Genomic DNA, 27,921 nt, shown 5'->3' on the forward strand with positions numbered 1-27,921 from the left:
GCAAACACTGACAAATAACTGCATTTCACCACACTTTTATGGTAAATTTATTCATCAAAGTGTATTGATTTAATTCTGCAAATAAGGAGCAATCACTTTTTAAAACCGTTTTACCTTGACTAATATCCAAAAAGTTTTTCACATATTAATTAGCATAACAGTGTACTTTTATTAACAAGAAAATCTTTCTTCTCCACCCACGTGTAATGCCCTTGAGGTATTAGTTTAAACGTGCCTATGTTTTGCTTCAGTGGTTAATGGAAACTTTTAAAAATCAATCTTATCAAACCCGGTCCATAATTACTAGCATGTAAGATGGAATCTCCACCATTATTCTTTAATTAAAATGGAAGTACGCTGCTGTTGCATCTTCTGTAATAGATCAGAATCACATGACATTAGTAGAAAAAGTGATTCTGGCAGAATACAGAAGCTGTACACTATTTTTAGAGTAGTTTTAAACCTCTCGTTTACAGACAGCAGAACGCTATACACACGCATATACACATACATGCAAAGATGTGCATTGCCTTTGAGTTTTCACAGTTTGAATGGATAAAAGTGCTTTGAGTAATGAGAGGCAGTTTTTTTGCTGGACCAAATCCAACTAGAATGCTGTAACGTCCATCTGTTACAGCTCAATCCAGTCAGCTAGGCAGCTCATTTTCATCTCATCTCGATGTTGAAAAATTTACATCAGAGTAGAAAAAGGAAAAGAGAGAGAGAGAGAGAGAGAGAGAGAGAGAGAGAGAGAGAGAGAGAGAGAGAGAGAGAGAGAGAGAGAGAGAGAGAGAGAGAGAGAGAGAGAGAGAGAGAGAGAGAGAGAGAGAGAGAGAGAGAGAGAGAGAGAGAGAGAGAGAGAGAGAGAGAGAGAGAGAGAGAGAGAGAGAGAGAGAGAGAGAGAGAGAGAGAGAGAGAGAGAGAGAGAGAGAGAGAGAGAGAGAGAGAGAGAGAGAGAGAGAGAGAGAGAGAGAGAGAGAGAGAGAGAATTGGTCTTGGACTAACATGTTTGCACTGACAGGATACAACATGTTTCAAACAGCTTGACAGAGTGCTCAATATTGTATACAGTAGCTACTAGCTAGTAAGTTAAAACTTAAATTAAGAAACTCTTAAGTTAATCATTTCAAATATGAAACGGCAGGTATTTGAAGTATTTTAATGTAACAGTTTAATAAATAAGATTTTAACTCAACCAAAGAATAACAACAACAAAAGTTCCAAACAAAGCCATAGCAGAACCATTGCATGCCTCCGCGCAACACACAGTTGTGGCATTCCTGAATGAATCAGTGTTTTTTAACGAATCATTTGAGAGTAATTCAATGACGCATGAAGGGCCTTTCCAAAAACCCACTTTTCCGTTCTTTGCACTATGAGACTTGTCTACTTTCATGACGTATTTCCTGTATTTGGCCCAAGTGTTCAAGTGGGCGTGAAGACCGCAAATGTGTGTCTAACTTTTATCACCCAATGGGACACACTTATAGGGGCTATTTGCACCTGGCCACTTCATGCGTTTTCTGTGATCGGATAGCTATCCGATCGTGAAAAGACCAGGGGCCTCATTTATAACCTTTGCTTACGCACAAAACAGGCCTTGAAAGAGGCGTACGCCACTTCCGACGCATAAGTTGTGATTTATAAAAACAAACTTGACGGGAAAATTTGCGCATTTGCACGCAAACTCTGACCCATGCGTACAAACGTTTTGGAGATGGAGCGGTTTGGCGACACCGATGGTGAGCTGGAGTTAAGTGTCTTTTTGGTCACTTTTAGACAGAAAATCTAAAGAAAATTAAACATATACAGAAAGATAATACAAATATACTTTTACTCACCAAGCCTATCACTTGAAGCAAATATCCATCCCATCTTAAATGTCCGCGCCAGCGAGCGCGTTGGCCGTTTAGTGAAACTGAAGCAAATACCAGTTTAAATAAATAAAATAATGATTTAAACTATGTTTTACTTCTGATATAAACATTTCGATTAAATATGCCATTCAAATAAATGGAGTTAAACACTTAAACATGAAATCATTACTGAGAAGTTACAACATTTTTTATATTCAAATTCAATCAATAGAAATATTTGTTGTGGATGCAATGTTTTTGAACACTTTTCCTGTGGCGTGCTGTGTTTAAATGTTTTAACCACAGAGATAATTGATTATCATGATAATACCAGACTGTCTGAGAAAATAGTTTCGTGTAAATAATGCCCAAGGCCTATCTGCTTCAATTAAAAATACAATTCGGCCAGTGGGAAAGAGTGAGAAAAACTTTCTCTGAAATGTATTTTATACACTATTTGATTTATGTATTCAAAAACAAGGCAAGGATAGGCAACTACATGATTTTTATTAATGTAATGTGTCTTGTACCGTTAAACGTTATCACGTGGATGAATAATCATATGCAAATGATATGCAGATGAGTATCTGCATAGTAAAACTAGGCGTTGTAAGCTCCATATATGGTTATTTCGGGAAGGAGACGCATGTGCGCACAATCTTCCGCTGACTGGGATTTACAAAGTGAATTCTGCGCAGGTTCTGGTGTACGAACGGTTTTATAAGTCTCAATATTTTTTTGCGTACGTCTTTTTTGGCTTTCGGGCGCACGTACACTTTTAGTAAGGTTCCTACGCACAGTTTTATAAATGAGACCCCAGGTGTAAATGCCCTCCGAAACGCATTTGAGACAGATTTAACCACAGAGGTGGTTTGGGCCGCCTAGACGAAACTGGACACTGGTCTAAATGCATCTGGTTGTTGAAACCACATAAGTAAATTTTACTCCACTAAACAATACTAAAAAATAAACATATGAGAGCGTGTTATAGGCTATACTGTACGTGATGTTATAGCCAGATATGACTGCGCTACTGCAGCTGAGCCTCTATTCATCAAGCCAATGTGCAAACTATCGCAAATCAAAGTGAAAGTATGTCGCAGACGCTTAACACACAATAATCTTCATTAAAAATAAAGAAACTAAATGATCTTACCAGTGCTGTTGCTGCTCTCTCCTGTTGCAGTCTTTGATTTTGAAATGAGCTGATGATCAATAAAATGTAGCTCATATCTGTTGTTTTCTGTGACGTGAACTCCATTAAATCTGCATATAGCATGGAATCAGATTTATATCCGTTTTGCGAAAAACACATTTATGTGACCAGGTGTAAATGGAATCGTTTTGATAAATCTGATCAGTAAAAACACATGAAGTGACCAGGTGTAAACATGCCCATAGTGTTGCAAAAATGCTAAATGTCTGTTCGTGTTCAGTAGTTCCTATGTAACAGACGACACAATTTAGTAATTGTGGTTCTTTTAGTTAAGTGATAAAAAGCAGTACAAAATACACATACTCATCTTTGCACCAATAAATGTGCAACACTTTGTTTTACTACCAAATTATATGTAATATCTAATTAATTTGACTTACAGTGGAATGTTTTCCTCAACATTTTGCGATTTCGTGTATGTGTGTTCCTGAACATGATGGATGATAGCACCGAAATGGTATTCAAGATAGTGTGGGTTTACTTCCTATTACGTGCATGTGCTGTCAAATGACCAAGACCGCAAGTGTGGGTATTTGGACAGACCCAATGACTATTTGTTTCCTTTCCAAATAAATCAGCATTTTTTTCAATGATTCAGTTGAATGAATGACTCAATGTTTCACTCATAAAGACACTTGGAGTAATTTGCTTCCACGTACTGGCATACCAATGAAACTGGAAAAAAATAAAATAAAAAAAGGAAAAAGAAAGAAATCAAAAGAAAAGTTTTGTGATCAATTACTATAAAAACCTGATGATCGAATATGATACAGTAGAAAATGCTAGTCCAAATTTTGTTTAAAGGTCTGATTTATAGTTCAATAAAAAAATTCTAACTAATATTTTATGTCAGTAATATTAATTAAACAGTACTGGTTTTGTGGCTTGCTTTTTGATGTCCAATATAAAGTCTAGGTCCTGAAGTGAAACTGATGAGAACTAGTTTCTAACTACTTAACTATTTTAAGTTAAAACATGTTGTAAAACTCATCTATCCAATATAATCATGCAGCAAAGCTGAACTGTTCTGAGGTGGATGACAGTCTAGGCGTGACATGGTGTCACACTGGAATCATTCTTTTGTACACCATCTAATGAATCAAAGTGGATTCCTCCTGGCCTCATCATTAGTTAAAGAAAAGACACTGATTGCCTAATGGATGACTATAATTTCCCACACTTCCACATTAATCAATTCTCCAAATTGCTTTGAACCATTTAAGACCTGTTCATTGCCTTTAAGTATTGTGGTATTCCGCCATGTTTCTCACTGACACGCCCCCAACTCATAAACACCAGGGCTTAAAGAAAATCCCAAGCTTAACTCGTATTAACGACATTGTGGTGGAGGTCATGTGCGTTCAATTCGTAAATGCGATCTTTCCGACATGGCTTGAACACACCATTACATTTAGAGCCTTTGCCATCACTGTCCGCTCATCATAGTAGTTGTGTAGTTGTGTTACTACTCATAACGCCGTCTCAATTTTAAATACATATTATACCCTGCATTTTCTGTTATGTGGATTATAAAAGAGAACAACACAACACTACATAAACTTTCAGATTTATTCTCATACAACACTAGATAGACTTTTACAATATGCCTTAAAACAGGCATACATAATTACATACATAAATACATACATACATACCTTACCTGTTTATAAAATACAAATATACTCTCAAGTCAGGCTTCAGTGAACACTAGCCCATTATTTTATATCAAAACAAATAGTTTATAAAATATATATCAGCATTTGATAGTTTTGGACTGATGGTTAAAGTAAAGAGGAAAAATAAGAGGAGCAGATTTTCAATTAAAATGCAGAGCAATTTTGATTATCTAAAAAATTCTAACCAAAAACTACTGGATAATTCACTGAAGACTTGGAATTAACTGCAGAGGTCATACAGAGTACATTTATAGTCAGTAGATTCTAGCATGAGGCACATAAATGTGGATCTTCTCCTGATAAACGAAAGTTATGTGTCAGTCTGGACTGGAGTGTGAGCTTTGTTTTAGTGAAACAAAATGCAGACATGTCTAATATGACATGCTTACCAAGAAGGATCAAACAAGGAGACACAGGCAAGCATTTTCTCAAGGTCAGCATGTGTGGCAGACATCTATTGGTAAAGAAAACAACTTAAGATGACTGACAGTATCTGCAAATAAAAAATTTAAAACTTAATGTGCTACTTGTTGCTTATGCTACAGAGGCAATAGGCCTAACATATTCAGAATATAAATGGTTTATGTAAAAATGATAATTTTCTCATTTACTCACCCTTATGCAGATTTAAACTCCAATGATGCAAAAGATGATATTTTAATGGAAATGAAATGTCTGTTTGTCCCTACAATGCAAAAGAAGAGAATGGGGATCAATAATGGGGAACACCAATAGTCATAGTAAATGAAGGATAAAGGTAATTCATACGGGTCACATGGTTTGACCAGTTTTCTGAAGTGATTCAATTCAGTTTCACCGTACATCTTGCAATTGGAGTCTAGTTTTTGATGCTTTGGTGTTATGTCTTTGATATTAGATGAAACGACTGGTGACTAAGATTAAAGGGATAGTTCACCCAAAAATTATCCCATGATTTACTCACCCTGAAGTCATCCTATATGACATTCTTCTTTAAGACGAATACAATCGGAGTTATATTAAAAAATGTCCTGTCTCTTCCTGCCGGAATCTAGTTATTTTAGTCGATAAAGTTTTAAATATGAACATTTTTTTCGAACTAGAACACAACGCTTTGCTTCAGAAGGCCTTTATTAACCCCCCCAGAGCCGTTTGGGACACTTTTATGATGTATAGATGCACTTTGATGGACTTAAAAAAAATGATAAAGCCATTATAAAGCTTGGAAGAGCCAGGACATTTTTTAATATAACTCCGATTGAATTCGTCTGAAAGAAGAATGTCATATACACCTAGGATGGCTTCAGGGTGAGTAAATCATGGGCTAATTTTCATTTTTGGGTGAACTATCCCTTTAATGGTACTGTACCTTTATGTTCCTTTTGGAGCTTGAAGGTTTGGTCCCCATTCGTCTTCCATTGTTTGGGCTAACAGACATCATTTCTCCACAACAATATTTTTGTTACTTGCAGTTTGCCTATTGTTATATAATGCTACAACTTAGCCTTTAGGAGTTGAACTACAATGACAAGGAAAACATAATGTAAAGAAGAGATACAAGAATTATGAATTTTGATCATTCCTCACGTATCTTGCTTCGATAAAGATCGGGACATTTGTCTGTTGCATATGCATAAACTGTGCATGACGTTAGCAAATACAAACCAAATGCATGCAGTCTGAGTGTATGCTAACGAGCTCACAAGCATGCTATCATATTTTACTCGGTTACTTTTCCATGATTAAAACCCGCTACCCTGTCATCTAATTACACTTCACTGGATCTTTATACTGTATGTTAATATTTAGACGTACTTGGTAATTTATTTTTAAATCAAAGACGTAGTTGCAAATAACAGCAGCCGATAATGGACGGTTTGAATCTCACGTCATGTACTGTACATGGGAAAATATGGTATTATACTGTTAAATAACAGTGTCATACTGTTGCTGGTCAACACGCAATTTGAAGCAACCAAGTTCTCCCATAATGCATTGCAAAAAACAGTAACTTACAGTTATTACATGAAAACAGCATTTTGCTGTTAAATTTCCATGTAAATTTCCAGGATTTTTTTACAGTGTGTGCTTTCAGTGAGGGTTGTTGAATAGTATAACATTTTTGTTGAATTTTTTAACCAGCTACACTATGCCGATTTTTGATCATACATGCATAAATATGCTAAATATATCTTTGTGTCAGTTTTCCTTTATCTTCTCAGTGTAAACAAAAAAGATACAACGGGTGTTGCTAGTGTTTCCAAGGTCTGACAGGTTGCTGTTGTTTTTCTTCTGTTCAAGGAGCAATGGCCCAGTTTGAAGGTCAAGGCTATAGTGAAGAGGAAGGGGGGCTGCTATGTCAGAGATAAGAGAGCAGAGAATGATGTGGCCAAATGGCATGGAGAGAGAATGGGAGGAATTATCTGATGTTCCCAGGATTTAAGCTTCACTGTGAATGCCATCCAGCACCAAACAAGATTCTATTCTTTCTCTCTGAAAGTATACGTAACTTTTTATCCTTTTTCTCTGCTTTTGCTTTGTGCTGTGATATTTTCAACATGAGGGGATGGCCACTCATCAAACCCTTGAAAAATAAAGATGGGGACGAATGTTTATTTTTAGCTCGCCATTTCGCAAAGTAGGCCACTTCTAATGTGATACGTTGTCTATTATTGAAGCAGAAATCTGAATGGCTACAACTAAAATACCAGTATACTTAAAGTATTGTAAGTATTTTCATGTCATTACTGAGCAACTTGAGCTATAATGGTGAGCTGTACAATCCTGTCAACCTCTCATAAAACTGGAATCCATGGTGCATATGTTGGATATTTTAACAATTAGATGCAGTCTTGTCTTTGTAATCACAAATAAAGCCCAGCTTCAGTATTAATCTTAGTTATTCCCTGAGGAAAATAATATGCTCAAATGTTGCTCTTTCATATTTATTGAGTTAAGACGTTTCCTTTAGGTATCAACTTTGTCTCAGACCTTTGATTGGGTAATTTTATATTTTTGGAAAGCAACATTTTTGAGACATTATTGTGACTGAGAGGAGACCCAAATGAAATTTACTAGGGTTTGTTTCCTGGAGACTCACTATACTTTCATATATTCTTACTATATAAAGCACGTTGTGTTTTTTGCTGTCGTCGGCGTCTTTTTTTTTGTTTGTTTTTTGCCTTTTTCGCTTTCTGTCATGGTAGCCCATAGAACCATAGGGTTATAAGCCTAGAAATTTGGCACAATGAATATTCTTGGTGAGAAATTTGAGGTCTGAATCAATAGCTCAAAGTTGCTCTTATATTTCTGCATATAACTGAATAGCCTATAAGTTGAATTATTTTTTAATCCGATACCTATAGCTCATACAAACCTTTCTGCAATTTTATTTTAAATATTAAAATATAATAACAATAATAATAATAGTTCTTCTTCTTCTTATTGTGTCTTTTTTAACTCCCATACAGCATTTAGGGAAACTTCTCTACATGTTAGAGAGACCATCTTTATGTTTCTGTTACCATTTTGAACTTTGTACCTGCAGTTTAGATCATTTTTGCTCTGTTGGAAGATCATCCTCTAATGCCACAGCGGTCAGGATGTCTGACAAGCCTTAGATTCAGGCCAGCCAATCGTTTGACCTTTGAAACATTCCTCCTCCTTATGTCAGTGTTTGTGCAGACAGCTACTTAACGTCGACTCGCCGAAGCTAATAGTACAGAGTCAATCATTCCGATCTCCCACTAAGGCTATCTATAGTGACAGACCTTCCCGCTTTTAGGATATCTGCAGTTCATTCAACTTCATCCATTTCTTATTTTCTAGTTATCAAACACTGTAGTGCAGCTGTTAAGGTTTTTTGATTAAAACTCCACACCTTTTTTTTTTTGTTCTAATCCTCTGTCTGTGATCCTTCACTGTCTGTCATCTGTCATATTTTCAGTGCTTTAGAGCTTTGGAGATCACACATAAGACACAGACAACCGAAATCTTAGAATCCAGCCAAACAAACACTTTTAACCCATATTCTGGCTTTTTGCAAAACCAATAGCTGTAAACCAGAGGTGGAGAAAAAGTAATTCCCTAAACATCTGATTCCCTAATAGTCTTCATAATTGGTTTTGTTAATACACATAAAACAAAACAAAAAAATTTTTTGGAAGCACCATAAACATCCAACACGGAGATAAACACATAATGGAAATGCAAAGTCACAAACAGCATTTGCTCACCTCATTTTACAAAGGCCAGCTATTGGATTGCCTATGTGTTTGGGTGCAAAGTAATTCCAACTAAACATGTTTAGTCATAAACTCTTGATCCTGGTAAATGTTAGTTTTGCAGAAGCACAATGATGGAGAAAGTTTACTCAGTCTGAGAATTTAATTTGTTTTAGAATTGTAAACAAAACTGAAATTACTAATGTCGTTCGTTGTAAAATTACGAATAAGATAATAATGTTCAAATAGGAGGAGGAAGACAGTTTGTTGACTTTTCATTCAGTTGCTTTTGTAATATAAAGGTTAGTTAGAGACATTTGGGTCCATCTTCTGAACTGATGAGGTAGACGGTTTAAAAACAATTTACTCTAATTGAATTAAATGTATGTGCATGTGTACCTGAGTGAAACACATTTTGCATGCTATTTGGAGACAGGACATTGAGTTTGTCTATCGGACTACAGACTCAAAAGGCTAAATCACTAGATTAGCATCGCACCAACCATTTATATTAATTGTCATTGTTTTCAGTGCACACACCTCCATTCTATGCAAACAAGGCCTGTTATAGATTCTGTTTTCTTTAGAAAAGTAAGTGCTATTTAATTAGCATTGCGCTTTTATTGCACACAGAAAGCTAGCAATACACGGATCTTTATTGGAAAGACATGTTTGTGAACATTTTCTAGTAATCATGGCAGCAGTAACTCATCAAATGTTTGAAGAAGGTTGTAAAAGATCATGTAGTCGAGCACACTTTAGCTTTTGAAAAGAGTCAATTCAAGTGCCTCGATCACAGCAGAGAAGTGATTTCAGTTGTGTGCACTTAACACATTACATAACTTTATTTTACATAATAAATATTTGATGTATTTTACATTTATAAAAAAAAAAAAACAGTATTTAGTGCATTTGACGTACCAACTGGTTACTGTACAGTGATGCTGGTATTTCAGGCAATTTTGAAATTTGGTTGTCACAGACTCAGTCAGATAATACCATGTTAGATATTTTGAAAAGCACATTAGATAAGCAAGAATAGACTAAATGTATTAAGAAATGAGTGCAGAGTGAGAAAGAGATCTAATGATGCCTTCATGGTTTTGAGCGAGAATGACACTTCCAAATGCATTCATGCTGATCACCAATCGGCAACTACCTGTAACTTGTCTTTGCCTGAAAAGCTTGATGAAAAGGGCACAGTGTAACTCACGTGTGAAAATGTGTTTTAGAGGGAGAACAAGAAGGGGGAGAAAAATCAAATCCAGTGTGCTGCTGATCAGTGCTAAGTCAGTGAGTGAAACCTGTGGTATTTCAGCCCTGTTATTTCCATTCACAAAGATTTAATTCCGCCTGGCTTGATCTGGCTCTTGTTAACAGTGATTGCCTGGTGGCTCAGCTACCTAGCAGCAGGTCTCCAGATACTCTCACTGAGAGACAGGCCTGCCATCAGCCAGTCATGATTATAGGACACCGGACCCCTGCTTGGACCTGTTAGACCCATTCAATCAGAATAAGCCACAGTAACTCTTTGATCAGAACAAGGTGGCATGTTCACACAGTAAATATGATTTTAACAATGAACATTCTTAAAATATTTTTTTATAAATTTATTGAGGCTTCTTAAGGCAGTGCATTTTAGAGCAAAGGTTTTTAGATTTTATTATTTATTTATTTATTTTGATGCCAAGGTCCTCATAATATGATCATGATTCCATTGCAATCCTCTTCCTAAAATATAAGCACAGCTGTAAAGATATTTACAGGGTTCCCACGGGTCATGGAATTTCTGGAATGTCATGGAAATTTAAAAGGATATTACAGACATTGAAAGTCAGGGAATTTTATATATTTTTTGTCCAAGTCATGGAATATCAGGGAATTTAGTTTGTTGCTTTAAATTTTAGTTTCCATTTATCAAAATGTAATTTTTCTATAGCGATCTTTTTATCGCGCTGTTTCACACATCTTTCTGTATTGTTGTGCTTAGGCTATTTTGAGCGCCTTATTTATTCCCTTCCCGCTCAATTGGAAATCACTTAGTTAACAGGTACAGGTGACTGCATTCGACTAAGGCCGGTGACACACTGGATGCGTGGCGTGTCCGTTTTTAATTCGGCTCCCATGTTAACAGGTTAGAGCTTGCACACTGCCTGCGTGAGACGCGCGCAAAAACGCGTGCATGCTAGAAATAGAACCGACGCCTATTTTTCACGCGACATGCAAGCGTGTTGGAAGCGTTTCCAGGCAAAATAGTATAGGAAAGTATGTTTATATGCCATTTTGTACACAAATACATATTAATTAATGACATTTTGATGTTTGAAAAAAAAATTATCGATTTTCAAATATTGCACCTGTCAAACATAGTCTATTTTGCCGTCAATACTGTTGACAGTGTCCTTTATCAGTAGGCTTTATATATCCCATTATTTTTGCCTATAGCCTACATATAATTTCATGTCATTTTATTTTTTAAACAATCGAGTCCTGGTGTCCAATACAGAGGTCATAGCATAACATATGAATAACATATAAACTAAACATGAAAAGGAAAACTCTCTCTGATGAGATTGATGAGCTGAAGAAAAAGAGAGCACGCCTCCAGAAGGATGCCTCAGCCATAGAGCAATCTGCTGATGACCTTGCATTAAAGGCAGAAAGTGTAGGCAATCTTACATTCATTGCTCAGTCAAACAGTCTAAGACAGTCTGCAAAAACTAAATGTGAAGAAATAAACAGATTGAATGATGAACTTGATGACAAACAGAAAATCCTTCAGAGCATTTAACCCCTGAAAGAGTAGAAACCATAAATTTATTTCTGTAGAAATTGTACAGAAAAATATCAATGCATTTAATGTGTAAAAAAAAAGAAGAAAAAAGAAAAGTTATGTTTGTGTGTTTAACTTAGAATTATACTAAAAACATCTGTGAAAAAGTAAATAAAATTTGAAATTGGTTGGATTTAAAATAGTCTATGGCTGTTTTTTGTCTGCTAGGTGCTCCGCAAAACAGCGGCCCGTTTTGCCGTTCATGGAAATTCATCTTTTAAGTCAGTGAAAGTCAGGGAAAAGTCAGGGAATTTGACATTTGGTTTAGAGTGGGAACCCTGTATTTATATGTAATATGTATAAAAACCCATTTGTATGGTTTATACTAATTAACTTATAAAGACAACATGCTTTTTGCTAAATTGAATAATTATCTATTGTACTAAAACCAAAATAAATTAAAATATTTTCTGAAGAAAATATACTTTGCATTAAGTTCATATTAAACTATATAGAACATAATTAATAATAATAATAATAATAATAATAATAATAATAATAATAAATAGTTTTCTAAAATCTGATAGGAACTTAATAATAACAGTAATAACAAAAATGTAGTATTATTATTTCTTTAATCTATTTTACTTTTGTAAAACTTTTTTGGGTGTGTGTGTGTTCTGTTTTTTGAAAACCCATGTTTTACATGACTCACTTTGTATTGTTTTTCCTGTAGGTTGAGTTGGCAGACATTTCAGAAATTCATGGTTTGCTTACTGAGCTTTTTAATAACCAAACAGCATGCAATGACATGAATCGGCTGTGTTGAAAGATTAAATTCTGTCACGGGCACAGCATGGACCATAACCTATTGTTTCAGATCATCCTTTGCGTCAAACACAAGATGAAACCACAAGAAAAACAAAATCCGGGAGAATGATACAGCATAGTGACTTTATGAATTAGTTTGATGTTATTGACAAATTCTCACTGCACCTGACAATTTCATCCACAGCTGCTTAATGAGGAAACATCACCATGTCACTTATTGAATGTCTGTACCCGCTCTTTTAGGGTATTGTTGTGGATCATTACAGAGTTAATCTGTGGTGTCTGTGCAGGTGTGAGCTCCATATCATTGTTGCTTATCAAGTGTGACACATTGATCAGTGACCTTAATATCCCTGTATTGATTTCGGTTGGCTTTGGCTCCATCCTTAAGCTACCAATAAAAACCTCATCCACCCTAAAGCCAAACGTTGGTTTCCAAGGTGATTCTGGGGAGGATAAACCAATGGCAATCTTAAAACAAAACATGGCAGCACTGAACACTTATTTACTTCCACCATAAATCACTATGATTGATTTTGTTTGAAAGATTAAAAAAAGGAAAACTCAGGCCCCTTTTTATCTGCAGAGGTTTCTGGCTGTGGAAGTGAATTTTCAGCTTGTGAATGCTTTTTGGACGAGTTCTTGATCTTAGAGGGACAACAATGCTACTTTGAGTGGATTGGGCAGGTTTACATGGTAATCGCTGTAGATGGCCACCAACCAGCTTGTTTACGCAGGATTTAAGGGAATTTAAGACAGTGAAATCATGGATGAGAGGGAGCTGGAGGTGGAAAGAGCTGATGTAAGACAGCTCAACTGACTGGCTCCATCAAGTTCATCCGCTTTCAGAATGGCTCCCTCCCAGCCCACGTTTTTGGAAGGCTTTGTCCAATAAAGAAAAAAAAATCCACATTCACCGCAGGCACTTGAAAAATGGCATTCTGCTGCACATCCCAAAGCCTTCTTTTGTGACTCAGAGAGCACCAGATACACAGCTCAACTGTTCTGCTTTCGTCTTTCAAAGTCGTGATGCAAGATAAAGACCTAATTCTCAACAGGTCCAGCAACAGATAAGACTTGAGCTTCAGGGCACTTCACATGATAGAGCTTCTCAGTGAGCTCCCAGAGGGCCTTATCTGATACAAGGAGTGCTGATCAGAAACCGTGGAGGAGTGGGATACATCCCAGGATGATTCTGTACTCCACAGATGTGACCATCAGTCCACCTGCCACATACCTAAGCTTATATCTTTTGCATTACAAAAAAAAAAAGACAAAAGCTACTGAGCTTTGGTAAAACAAGAATAAATCTGCTCCTGTTTGGCAAACTGATAATGCAGTTTGAAGGTTTGGAACGTGAATGTAAATGAGATGTGCTGGGGGTGCACTGAAATAAAAATTCTTGGCCAAAACCGAATATTATTAAACACCTGGCCAAAGTCCAAATACCGATTACCGATTTGTTTTTTTGGTTGCAATTATTTTGTAAATTTTTCTGTATTGCATAAATGTAATAGTCAGAATGTGCTTTTAACTATTTTGTCTTGCTTTTTAAAGAGAAAATCAATTACAAAATTTTTAAGCTAAAAATGTTTTTATTTTGGCATATTTGTGCCCCCGTTCTTCAATAGCCTGTTTTAAGCCTATACCTAATTGCTGAAATAATGTAACGTACTTTGTATGCCTACAAAAGTGCATTAAAAAGTGCATTGAAGAGTGCAACATTTTATTCATATCGATATATATAATTCAGTTATTTTATTTTTGTTAGGCCTATATAAAAAAAGAATGAAGCAAATTACAAACAATTGACAACTATGAAAAAAATACTATTTAAATATACCATGGTTTTTGGGATGAGAAGGAAGGATGTTCCTAAGGAAGTTCCTAAAGAAGGAAGGATCTAAGCGATGTTGGGTAAGTATTGTCAAACAAAACGGAGGCTAGCTCGACCCCCGTTTTGTTTGACAATACTTACCCAACATCGCTTAGAGCACCTTTAAGAACAGATGTCATGCTGACACCATGCTGACAATCATAAACAAAAGCACGGTGGGCTTTAGAGTACACCTGAAAAGACGACAATAATGGACGACACTCCAATAGCATAAAGCATAAAGTTATTTATGATCCACATAATGTGCTTTATAAAGACTAAAGCAGGCAAAGGAAAAAGCATGGGATAAAGTTCTACGAGGTGGCTTATTCGTACGAATTCATACGACCTGACTCGTACGAATTAGTACGTTTTTTGCAAAATCGTACATATTTTACGAATTGGCCAATTCGTATGAATTCATACGAATGACCTACCCCTGACCCCGCTCCTAAACCTACCCATCACGTGGGTTTAGACAAATCGTACAAATTCGTACGAGTGATGTCGTACGAATTAGTACGAATTAGCCAACTTTTTATCATTCGTACGAATTCGTACGAATTGGTCGTGAGATAGCGTTGGGTAATCCAGAGTTCTCGCGAGAGCACAAGTTGAATTTGCTCAGCGAGTTACTCTGGTGTCGAATAATGATGCTCATTAAATATGCCCCTCGATCTGAGCTGCAGTTCGGGTTATCTGATATAGGCGGGCCAGAGGTGAGCTAAACAGACGATGACAACGCTGTGATGTGGAAGTCATTAGTAACATTGCAAGATGGCTATGGATGAATACCAGTTGTTTGAAACGGCTTTGGCGGCTACAATGAACGAGTTAGACTTGGCTTTTTATCTAAAACAGGAACAGCAGACGCCGCTCGAATCGTTCCTTTGCAAGAAGGACGTTTTAGCTGTTTCGCCGACCGGATACGGTAAGAGTATAATCAGAGAATGTCTAATAAGGTTAGCTCCGCTGGTAGCTGGGGTGTGATTGGTCGTAGTGTTATCCAATTGCGTGCAGCGAGATTTTCAAATGCACGCTTGGTGCCGCCCCTCGAGCTGGGCGATTTTCATTAGTCGACGCCAGACCATTAATCTTTTAGATTTAGGTCTGGATTGCCAGGCTAGCTAATATGTAATAAATATGCAAATAATATATAATAATAAATATAATTCAGTGTCGTTGTCCGCGTTGACGTGCAATTACTCATGCAGAGGGAGCATGTGAATCCCGAGGGAGCGGTTCTAGCAGACCAATCACAGCGCTTGCGTCTGCGTAGAATTGGGACATTGCTACATTTTTGGAGAGGTGCATGTCAGGGTACGCGCGGAACACACAGCCAACGACGTAGCTACGGCGGGAGTTCGATGCAGAAGTATAAATTGGGCTTAAGAATGGCAGCACAGCTGAAAGGTTTGTTTGAGCTGCTCCCTCTACTGTGCAGGCAAGAATTTGCACTTACTTTAGCCTGAGGCTCATTCATTTTAGTGATGGCCTGAAAATGCCTTTAGAATTTCTAAAAAAACACCACCACCAACAACAACAACAAAAATCGGACCAGCCCAAGTGACAAAAAGTAATGCAAAAGTAATATAATGCATTTCCATAAAAAGTAACTAAGTAATGCAATTAGTTACTTTTTTTAGGAAGTAATACAATATTGTAACTCATTACTTTTAAAAGTAACTTTCCCCAACACTATAAATAAGGGAATCTTAAGAGCGGTGAGAGTGTTTTTTTTTATACAAGTCTGGCAACACAGTGATTTGATTCTGCATGTTTAGGAGGGAATTTAGATACTGTATAAGCTACTGAGTGGATGAGCTGATGTAATATGTAATTCTGACCATGGGGGAAAAGGGGGTATGCAGTAGGCAGTGCATTGGGGCACCGCCAACTCTGATCTTGCATCCCGTCAGCAAATGTGAAGTTGTGCCCCTAATTCTGACATCCACAAAACTCTTTTGCTTAGACTATACACGACGCAATGCCTTGACGCATGATAAAATGTATCTTTTCATGTTAATTAGAGTTTTTGTCCTAACCAGCTGTGACGGGGATATGCGATGAGAAACGGGATTCATACAAAGTATACGAAGTATGACAATGATAATCTCAGGTACTGATTATGAGCTTTATTTATTGTTAAAATAATTTGATGTGAGTTTGAATATCATTTTGCGTAACCATTATAGCCACACTGAAAGCGATAGTTCCATTGTGGATAATTCATCTCATATCTTGAAAATAAATTAATCTCATATCTTGAAAATAAATGAAAGGAAACAAGAACGTTCAAACTGTGAACGCAGTGTGAACAAACAAGTATATTCTATGACAAAGATTGTTTCAGTCACCAAGTATGCATTTTTAAGAATGTTAAAATTATGTAACATTGATGAATTTGGGAATGTACTTATCCATTTCATTGCGAGTGCAGTGCTCATGTAGAGAAAACTCCGCCCACACAATCTTCTGATTGGCTTTGATTTTTGATGATTTTGTTTTTGCGTCTCATTGTCGTGTCATGTCTAGTATGGATAGACAAATTGGTTGTCGTTGGAATCTTATTGCATCACGTCTTGCAATTGAATCTGTATTGTTTTTTCAGAATTTTCAGAAATTATATGTAAACAGTTAAGCTATTTTTAGATAAAAACTGCTTGAAATATTAAGATCTAGAATTCTTGGTGAAAAAGAATAACATGGAAAGCTTGTCTACCATATCTGTCTTCGTGGATTTTAAATTCACACGGAGTGATCATTATTTCCAATGAGTCTTGATGAGAACATCATTATATCTTAGTTTAGTCAAAGATGGCTAAACACCATTATTAGACCCCAAATTAATCTTGAAAGGAGATTTAAAATGAGCAAAAAGATTGAACAACCACGTTTTAGAATTAACTAACTTCACAGATTTTGGGATCAACAAAGTAGGTCTCTTGACCACCATAGAACACTCTTTAAAGAGGGAATTCGCTAAGAAATAATTGCTTATTTCATTTAATATTTGCTCTACCACTTTTAAGAATAAGGCACAATCTATTATGAAAATAATAGTGCAGTTTTTTTCAGTGAAATACCAAATGCAAAAAGTGACAAAACAGTTGAGGTAATTGGCCCCTAAATGTATGTATTTTGAAACCAAATAACTCAAGGTTGAAAGATTTCACATGTTATTGACAATGTTTCATAAGGGGACTCTCAGCCATGGGATTGTAGAGAACAGGATGAAAGGTGGCCAGAGATAGACACACTTTCATATCAGTTCAAAAAGAGGCCTGGCTGCTTTCACCTCACAGGAGAGATCATACAAGATATCAAGAACCCGTCTTTTTTTTTCATGGGTTGCCAGGAATTTAAGGTGAGCCAGAATTTCACAGACTTCAGGTTCTGTTTTCTCACTCAAACTTTAATGTTTATGAGATCTTGCATATTTATCGCTGAGCTTTAGGCTGGATTTAGCAGTTTTAGCTTCTCATGGTTGTTTTTTAAAAATCCAGAATGTGTAGGTTGCCTGAATCAGCAATATGTTTTTCTGATTAATTTATGTTAGATTATTTAAACTCGCTGCTGCTCAGAAATGTCAGCATTTCTGTTTCAGAATCATGATGTAAAATCTCAGTGTACATGTATTTAGACCAGAAACAGAGAGAGGCGAGCTGCATATGTACAATTGAGTGTTGCATTTAAAGCCTGGCCTATAATAACGTGCATTGAACCATATTAATATATTTACATACTTTATGGTGCTTGCATTTCAAAGCCATTCAAATAATTATCTTTGATGTGCAGAGTAATATACTGTACTTCTACTTTACATTTTAACCTTGAAGCATTTTAATATTAAATCATTTTAGCAGATTTTTTTACTTAAGCTTTGGTTGAAGTTAACTTAATAGTTTATTTCTTTTAAATAAATATTTATTGCAAAAAAATCTCTGAATCCCTGTTGAAGATCCCTAATTTAGACTTTTGTTTGTGGATTTTATTGTTGTGGTGTTGTTGTTGTTGTTGTTGTTGTTGTTGATTTAGAACAGACTAGCACAGATCTATGTATTCAGTTTATAGATCACTAAACGAAGTGCCAATTTTGTCTGCACTACAAATAGTAAAAAAATAAATCAGTGAAGCCATGTTTCTAAGTTGTGAGATGGTTGCATCGCTAATTTTGCATTCAAGTATTTTTTGGTATTGAAGGTATTTTATGTTGTAAAACTCATGCTATTATAATACCTTCTACAGTACATTAAACAAATTATTATTATTTTTATCAAGGCTTGGGTGAAGCTTTCTCATGACACATACAGTACCTGTTTAGAAACATCTGTAATGACTGAGACAATCAGATACATAACTATTTGTTAAATTTAACAAATAAGCTTCAAAGCCCACTCTTAGGAATAAAACATCCCCCCAAAAGAGACAAGAGCAGGAAAGGTTTCAGTCGCCAGGGCGACAATCAGATAATATGTCTTTATTGCTGTGGTAAATGTGGTCATGTGGTCAAGACCTAAGCCACAGGAAAGACCTACAGACCTTAAAACAGATTTTCCTGCATTAATTTATCGACGAACTGATCTATAAATGAACTTGAACATTTTGTGAATGATTTACTGTCTTGTGTAATGTCTTTTAATACTATTATTTTTAGAGACTGTGTATGTTACAAATGAATCAATGGTCACTGTAACCTCACCTATACCATGTTTGATCTCTATAAATTAGTACTTTGAAGATCGAAATGATCGTGTATATGATATGTTGATAGCTGCACAACATGTTAGTATTACAAGAATCTTTCATAGTTTCTTTATCAGCAACCAATCCAGCTGCACATGCAAATGAGCATGCTTGAAACAAAAGATCCATAAATCGCCAACAGAGGAATTTTACCGCTTGGAAATTCCACCTTTCTCATTGGTCAAGCAAACCCGGAGAGGTGGGACTTTTCTCAGGCTTTATTATAGAGAAATTTACAGTGACCTTCTACTGCTGCTGCTTCTGGTTGATGTCTGTGGGGACCCCCACCGGGGCCCATGGACATCGGCAGGCCTTGACCACAGCCTGCTATGCCTTCACTCTCCCAACAGAGTCAAACTGTAATTTCTTCATTCCAGCTCATGCAAGTATACATTTATTGAGGTGCTCTGACAATAGTATGCTGATGGTTCTTTTCATAATTAGATGGATCTTTTCCATAGTCCCATTTCCTGCTACCGGTTTCATACTGTCACTTACCTTTTTTTTGTGTATGTGTGTTTAGATTAGTTATGTTTGTAATTTAGTTAATAAAACTTGTGCACAATACATATTTGGTTCTGATTCTCTGCTTGCAACGAAGTTTATTTTACGATTTAGATTTTGACCACAGGCTCTTAGTAGTACTTTACATTAAGAAAGACATTTCCCTTCCCCGGAAATGAAAATTTCTTAGAATTAATAAACAATTAACACTGAGGGCCCTATCTTACACCCAGCGCAATTGACTTTGTACACCGACGCATGTATCATCCCTATTTTGCACCCACGCAAAGCGGACTTTTCCCTCCACAGAAGCACGTCGCTAAACTAGGGAATGTACTTGCGCTCCCTGGGCGGTTCAGCGCAAAAAAGGAGGCGTGTTCCGGCACAAACGTTCCTTCATGCTATTTTGCAGGTTTAGAAAACAATTGCGCATGTTATTCATATGCTATTTTAAGGGCGCATGCTTGGCCATAATCAATGTAGCATGTGCACAACGCGCATACACTTTGATTCTCTCATCTACACAGAAGCAGCAGTTTTCATTTTTGCAAATCATACATTATTACGATAGATAGATAGATAGATAGATAGATAGATAGATAGATAGATAGATAGATAGATAGATAGATAGATAGACAATTTATTATAAAAGCATACATCTAGCTTACACATTTACCCAAATTATCATACGCCTTTTTAACCGAAGTTAATTTGGGTGGGTTTCTCCATCCCCAACCTCCCTGACGAGAGTTATGTGTGCCTCCCTTGGCTGTTAACCGCTCCTGCCGCGCGCCTGGCAAATCCGCCGTTATACTAGGAATCCGCTTTAGAACAATTTGCGCCTGGCGCAAGAGTCATTTATCCCGCCGGGAAAATAGCAACAGTGCCAAGACCCGCCCACAAAGTTACTTGCGCTTTGCGCTTTGACATTTGCATTTCAGATCGTTAAAATAGGGCCCTGAGTGTTAACGGGACGAACAAGTTGATTGATTGTAATATTAATTTTACAGAATGAGTCTGTTCTGGAAATAGGTTACTCAGCTTGTTCGGGAGCAGTGGTGACAGCTTGAACACAGTAGAATCTGTGCTTTGGACTCCACCGCCCTCCTATGAAATAAATAGCCCAGTTGTTGACATGATCAAAACATTCTGGGCACCATCATTTTCCAAGTGCAAAAAAAGGAAGACCTTCACATCCATTTACCAGAAGTCACAGCAGCAGATGCACTTTCTTCACCAGCTGTGTAGAGTAGAGGCTCTAGCAGCCAATTTTCAGCCACCTTCCGCTGACATCTCTGTGTCCATTTCAGCCACATCAGTCACGGTCGGATTTGGTCCTGCATCTCCCTGTGACACAGGACAGCTGTCAGAGAGGATCACACACTGTCACCTGCACTGAATTCCAGCACTGCTTCAGGCAGCGTGTGGCTAATCACACACCATTGTTGACCCACGCCTTTTCAGTCAGGTCAATTAATATCAAAACCATTCTGTGTGAAAACATCTAATTGCTCTGAGCTCATTATTTGACTGTCACAGATCTTTATCCCACTCTCCCATAGGGGGGAAAATCATCCTCAAATCATATCTCAGTTATTTCTTTAAGAGAGCAATGGCATTAAATGCATTGGTCTCCTTCTCAGATTATTTTCCTGATAAAGCGACTCTCTCAATAGTAATCTTGCAATATCCTCTAGAAATTCAGAATCGATCTAAAAAAAAAAATGGCTCAATGTGTGCTGTGATTTGTCAAAAGTGTCCAATCAAAATCAGAGATCTCCTCATGAGCTCAAATATTTCTCATCAAATTACTCCGACAATATCTGAGCTTTGCTATATTATAGCACTATATTCTTACTGTACTGTATGTCATCAGTGGTTCATACTTCTTTTAGTTCAACAAAATTACATTTAATGTAAAACAACTAAGACAAAGTTGATTTTTGAATACTGAAAGGCTTAAAAGAGAGACCACATAAAACTGTTCTCTAGGCTGATCTCTCTTAGTGAATATCTACTGTAGTGTCTGTGCATGAACTGTTTGATTGGCAATAACAGCAATAATATTTATTATTATTATTATTATTATACTGTCTTCAGAAAACAGCTTAGGTCAGTTCTTTTTACTGTCTCTTTACCCCTTCATATAAAATAAAGCACAAAGAAAGAATGCTTTTTTGCATGCACTGCATGCCATATTTTCATAACATTTTACGTGAGCTGCATTGGTTGAGTGACAAACATGTTGAGATACAGTACAATTTTAAAGTAAAATTTAGTTTTTTGTTTTTTAAATTAACATTTTGATCTAATGTTGATGAATGTACCATGAAATCGGTGTTGATTTTAACTAAAACTATTAAAAATAGTTTTCGGTAAATTAAATAAAGCTGAAATAATATAAAATAAAATATAATATGAAAAACTAAGAACAATTTTTTAAATCTTGCCTACAAACAAAACATTTAAAATGTTAATAATGTTAGTTAATAGTATATAAATAACGCTAAAATAACACTAAAATAAAGTAATTTGTATGCAGGCTTTGTGGCATGTTCATTACACTGTATATGTTTTTTAGTTCTTTCAAAAAGGATTGTGTGCTACACTGAATATGCGAGTTACTGCTTTACAGTAGAGAGATTTTAAAGCATGGCCTTCAGTCTGTATCCACACTTCACAAAAACTTTTATCTGGACCAAAATGCACATGCCTCCTTAGCCTACTGCATGTGAATACTAATATCTTGTGCAGTCTGAATGCTTGTGTTGCTATGGTAGCTTGTCTTCTCTGAGGTCTTGTCAATAAATATACCTACACTGTGATAGAAATTTGCCATTATTTTCTTATTAGCAGCCTCGGTTAATTGTCATTCTACGAAAAAAAATGTCAGAAAATTGTATGGTATTGGATGGCAATGGATTGAGACTGATTTTCAGATTTGACTTTTTTCACTGGCCCCATCACTGGCTCAATAGTTAATGCTTTTGCAGTGAGCAGTAAAAAAATAACTTACTTTTACCACAGTGAGAAAAGCACGGGAGATAAAAAGGATAATATAAGCGAGACTTAACTGAGGAGACTAATTCAAAAAGTTTGCGTCAGCAGCCGCTGATTTATTAGCCAGTAGACTCATTGTGTGTGATCGTAGATATGAGTTTGTGAGTGTGTGTATCCAACTGAGATTTATATTGAACAGTTTCTGTAATGTATTCCACACCAGATTTCTACTTTCATGTTTTCCATAGTTCTCAGTGACAACTTATAAGAAACAACTCACAAGAACAGATTTCTCAGACTAACGACGTGGTTCTTGTAATAAAGGAGTGTAAGAATCCTCATAGAGTTTGCACATCACTCCCTTATCTCATAAAAAGTAATGAAATTGAAAAAAAAAAAGGAAGATAGCTTTTGTTATTTGAACTTTTTTGTCTTATTGATGGGGCTATGGGATACATAAGACTTGAGTTCATTATCACAAACCAGAAATATGTTCCTTTATGCTCAATGTCATTTAGCAGTATCATTAATATGTCACCTCAAACTTTATTATATATTTTTTAAACTTAAATAACTTTGTAAACTAATTTCTTCTCCCAGCCAACAAATATTCCTTTATATATATACTCCGCTTCGCGTCGTGACCGCATTACCACCTCGGGTGTGCATTATTTTTCTAATAATTCAACGGCCTGTCGTCAATTATTCCTTACTTATACTACAGGGCCGTTGAATGCTTAAATCTGATTGGTTTACGAACGTTCTAAGGTGTGCATTATTTTCAGGGAAACGCACGGCTAAAGTAGTTCCAGGCAGGTCTTGACCGCATTACTGTTCCATATCACTTCGCGTAGTCAACGGTAATAACGGAAAATAGGATACAATTCATAACAAGAAAAAGCATCTAGCCCCATGCGCTTCATCTACAATTTTCAATGTCTAGCTTCACAATCAATAGAAACATGCAGTTTAATTTTAATAAATAAATAGATTAAATAATAATCTATATTATAGTCAATAGAAAATTAAACTGAATATAGGCTAAATAAATGGATAGTCCAGTACGGATTTTTATTGCAGATAATAACAAATAAATAATTATTAATAGGCCCACTTGTTAAAAGGGCTTTGTGTTTCATTTATTTGGCTATAGTCTAGGCTACTGTCATCTGTCAATGAAAAAAAAAAAAAAAGAATGAACGAATTAATTAAAACTAATTAAATTAATAAATAAATAATAATATTGACGCACATGCTTTTCTGTCTCATTATTGCAACATCTCTCTCTAATAACTGCATAAAGCCGAGCCGAGGACACACTTTAAGGCCGGTTATGAATGTAATTTGATACTAATGACTGATCATGCCCAAACGCGTGTTCAGCGCGTTCAGTCTGTGTTCAAAGTCGGTGTTTAAAATGTGCTGCGATGAAAACAGTCAGAGAATGTGTCAGCTATAGTCGTGTGTCCCCAGCATTGCTATCAGTGGCTCAAACCTCCTTTACTAACTCTAAAATGACGTTTTGGAATTAGCAACGGAGGCATTGGTTTAGATGCGTAAGAAATTAGTCCTACATACAAGAGCGTTTTAATGACGAAAACTTTACAAACGTCTTGAAATACATAATCTGAACAATGTTTCGAGGTGTGGTAACTGTAGTATAAGCGTATTGACTTTAGGCCGTTGAATTATTAGAAAAATAATGCACAATTGAATGTCGTCAATTATTCCTTACACACATATATATATATATATATATATTCATATTGGTTATGAAATGCTAACTTTGGGGGAATGTTCTGCGTTTGCTGGGAACAAGCTTCTGACACAGACCCACCAAGTAGCTTATTTTTGTTCTGTGGTAAATGTCATTCACACATAAATTCTTTCTTTAAATTATTCATTTAACTCACAAAAGCTTCCATCCAGAATTTACTAAAAGAACCCACAAAAATTTCCATGGAAAGACTTTTAAAAATGCCCATAGTATGCATAATAGTATGCCAAACAAATGTTAATATGTTAGAGAGAGACACTGATTAATGAACAGCTTTCAAGGGATGTTTGGGTGATTTGATGAGTGGAAATTGCAGTAGCCTTCGTCTTTTGTGCAAAATGTCACAAAATGACATCTCGGTAGATTTCATTCGTAATACGATTATGCTAAAATTGTGACAGAGCTGATTGCCTGTGAAAGCGTGTTTATGTTTTATTCTCCTCATCTTAGAGGTACCTTAATTTGAATGTCTTAGTGCATTTCCAGCTCTCTGAAAATTAAAGTGCAAAGTAAATGAGCTGCGAATGGAGAGTGCCTCTTTAAATACCTGCCATCTGTAAGTGCCGACACTCTCTCGCTTAAAGTGTCTGAATTCACTTTCGTTTACGTAACAATAACAAAAGGATAAATGCTTATCTGCATAATTCAGCAAAAATGCAGCCTGTCAAGATGGGTCTGCACTTTAGAATCGATCACTACACAGCGGACTTTCTCCAAACAACCAGTACAGATGCTTTATTGTGAGTTTTTCATTTAAAAACACATCCACTATCATAATTCATTTCACGGTGGAGAACATCTGCCGTCTACGTGCAGTACTTTCCTACATGCAAGAGTCCACCATGCATTTCAGTATGCGGTTTGAAAGGACTCATTCAGCAAACATGGCGTAGAGCCTCGACTGGCAGACTGCCACCAAATGCAAATGGCCTCATTAATGACAGTGCATAGTCAGTGGCGAGGGACAACATGTGTCATTAATGGGTAAATTACACCATTATGAGAGGGTCCTTGTGAGACTCAACCTATAAAGCGAAGTCTTGTCGGAGATCTGGCATGCTGGGTCACCCGCAACATGGAACAACCACCTGTGTGAGAGCTGCTTGTGTTGTAGGACCTCTGTTTTGCATAATTGCTTGCTGCAAAATTTTATACATATTCATAATGCATCGTTCAAACCATATCACAGATATTGAGTCCCATTGTTGCAGGTTCGTCGCTGGTTTTAGTTTAATTACATGCTCCAAAGCATTTTGCAAATACATAGATAGGTAGAAGTGATTTCAAAAATGCTTTGGTTAATATATGCTGAAAGTTCTCGCTTAAAATGAACACCTGCAAGATGCTGTCATCTGGAGGGAAAGGATTACATCAGCACCATCACGTCTTCAATTTGTGTGACAGCGTTACCAAATTAATGACATAATGTCTAATAATTTTGACAATGACAAAACGCTGAGAACAAAAGAAAAAAGACAAGGGAACAACAATACAAAACACAAGAAATAGTGAAAAGGAAGAAATCCAATTTCTGAGTTGATGTGTGCAGCAAGGGCCCTACGGGTCTTCAGTCTGGGAGCAACTTGTTACTCCGTGTATTGCGGGTGTTGCAGGAAAAACAATCTCACTAATGGATGTTTCTGTGCCTTCCTTCTGGAGGGGAGAGGTGATGCAGAATGGTGGTGGAGAAACCATGATTTTGCCTTTTCCCCTTTTCAACCAAGATGTGATGCATGAATCCCTCACACACAGTAATTGATTATTGGAGTCTTCCATCTAGGGCAGAAACAAGCATAATAAAAATACACAGTCCTACTAACCCATTGTCACACGCACTGTTTTGTTCATCTTTAGTTTCTGTTTTCATGGATCTATATAGATCTATATATATACACAGATCTATGTATCTATATATATATATATATATATATATATATAAAGGATATAATCCTTAATGTCCAACGGTAGAGAGTGCTTCCTTAATGGAGTATAAATAGGTTTTCTATGATCAAGGGTTCAATATAGTAAAAAAAAAAAAAAATATGTAGCACTCTTATTATTTAAAAAGCTTTAGTCTCATGATGACTACATGCAAAATATGTATGTATGTTACAATGAAGGCTTTTTAGTTAATACGAGTGACATTATCTAGCTTTCAATATTTATTTATATTTTTACATTTTATATTTTAAGATTGTAAATGTTTTATTGTACTTTGTACATTTTGTAATATATTTTGGATTTTATAGATTTAAACAAAACGTATTTTCAATTTAAATAGCTGTGCTGTTTACAATATATATTTAGCATATATTTGAAATGGGTTTCACAAAATCAAGGACCCCTTTCATAACCCTAAACTGTTTTTGGACCATATCATTGTTATTGATTTGATCATATGATACGCCATCCATTGTTAATTAAATCAGTTTTGCAAATACTTGTTTGCTTTAAATCAAACATTGTACTGTTTTGATCTATCTTGGGGGTTTGTTTGGTTTAATTCAAGATCACTTTGTTGAAGAATAGACATTTACTCTATATTCACAGATTCTGAATGCGTGTTTATGTTTATATTAGCATGTTAAACAGCTGTCCACATATTTATAATTGACTCGGTTATACATACGGTTATATATATATTTATTATATTATATTATATATATATATATATATATATACGGTTAGGACAGTTATACATAATCCATACATATAATTCAAATGTGTAAGACTTAGTAGGTTATTGTGATTGTTCATAGTCTAATCATCCACTCACAATGTTCTCTGAATGTTTGACTCTGTGGCAGAAAGGCCGTATTAATTAGCAATTTGAACTTTTTTTAAAAAGCCTTTTGTCTGGCTCCAGTCGGAGAGGGCGATATTCCTAAGCCCACTCTCATAAATCTTTGGCAAAGTCTTGGGAGTACAAACACAACTGGGCCAGCAGCACTTGTTGTAATAGGCCTTATCTTACTGTAGGATTAGCGCTCAGCAGAGCAAAAAACGCCATTTTGCCACAGCCATTTGGGAGAGCATTAGGAAGTTCCACATAATGCTTTTTCTTTGTAATCGTTCAACAAATGAAAAAGGAAATCAAGCTATGCCACTCATGTTCAACATCCTTCACAAAGGGCTTCGGTGGGAGCAGGACTATTGTTAAGTGAAGTAAAAGGCAGAAAACTTTAGTTAGGGACAATAGGAAAGTGACTCATAACTCACAGTTAGTTCATTGTGCTGTAGTCATGAACACTGGGTGTTTGGTAAACCATGCTGTCAGAAAAATGTGCAAAAAGCATTTGTTCTTCTATTCAAAAGTACTTTGCCTTAAATTGTTTGTAAGCTCATATGTAATATGCCTGTAATTCATTTTAAAAAGACATTCTTAAGTTTAAGGACATTGGAGTGAATGAATGTGGCAGAGGCATCAAAGGCCCTTTGATCTGTTTCACCAGAGGGTGGGGGAG

General features: G+C 36.2%; 1 long non-coding RNA gene across 1 annotated transcript in view; it reads left to right on the forward strand.

The window, feature by feature from the left end:
* LOC308704913 overlaps window positions 1-7,878 on the forward strand; it is a 53,316-nt gene extending 45,438 nt beyond the window's left edge. The window contains exon 3 of the long non-coding RNA XR_014031851.1: window positions 7,029-7,878. This is a non-coding gene — a long non-coding RNA (uncharacterized lncRNA). The remainder of the gene's footprint in view (window positions 1-7,028) is intronic.
* Window positions 7,879-27,921: the final 20,043 nt, after the last annotated feature.

The sequence above is a fragment of the Scardinius erythrophthalmus genome (assembly GCF_964197995.2).
Source record: "Scardinius erythrophthalmus genome assembly, chromosome: 16".
Taxonomy (NCBI): Eukaryota; Metazoa; Chordata; class Actinopteri; order Cypriniformes; family Leuciscidae; genus Scardinius; species Scardinius erythrophthalmus.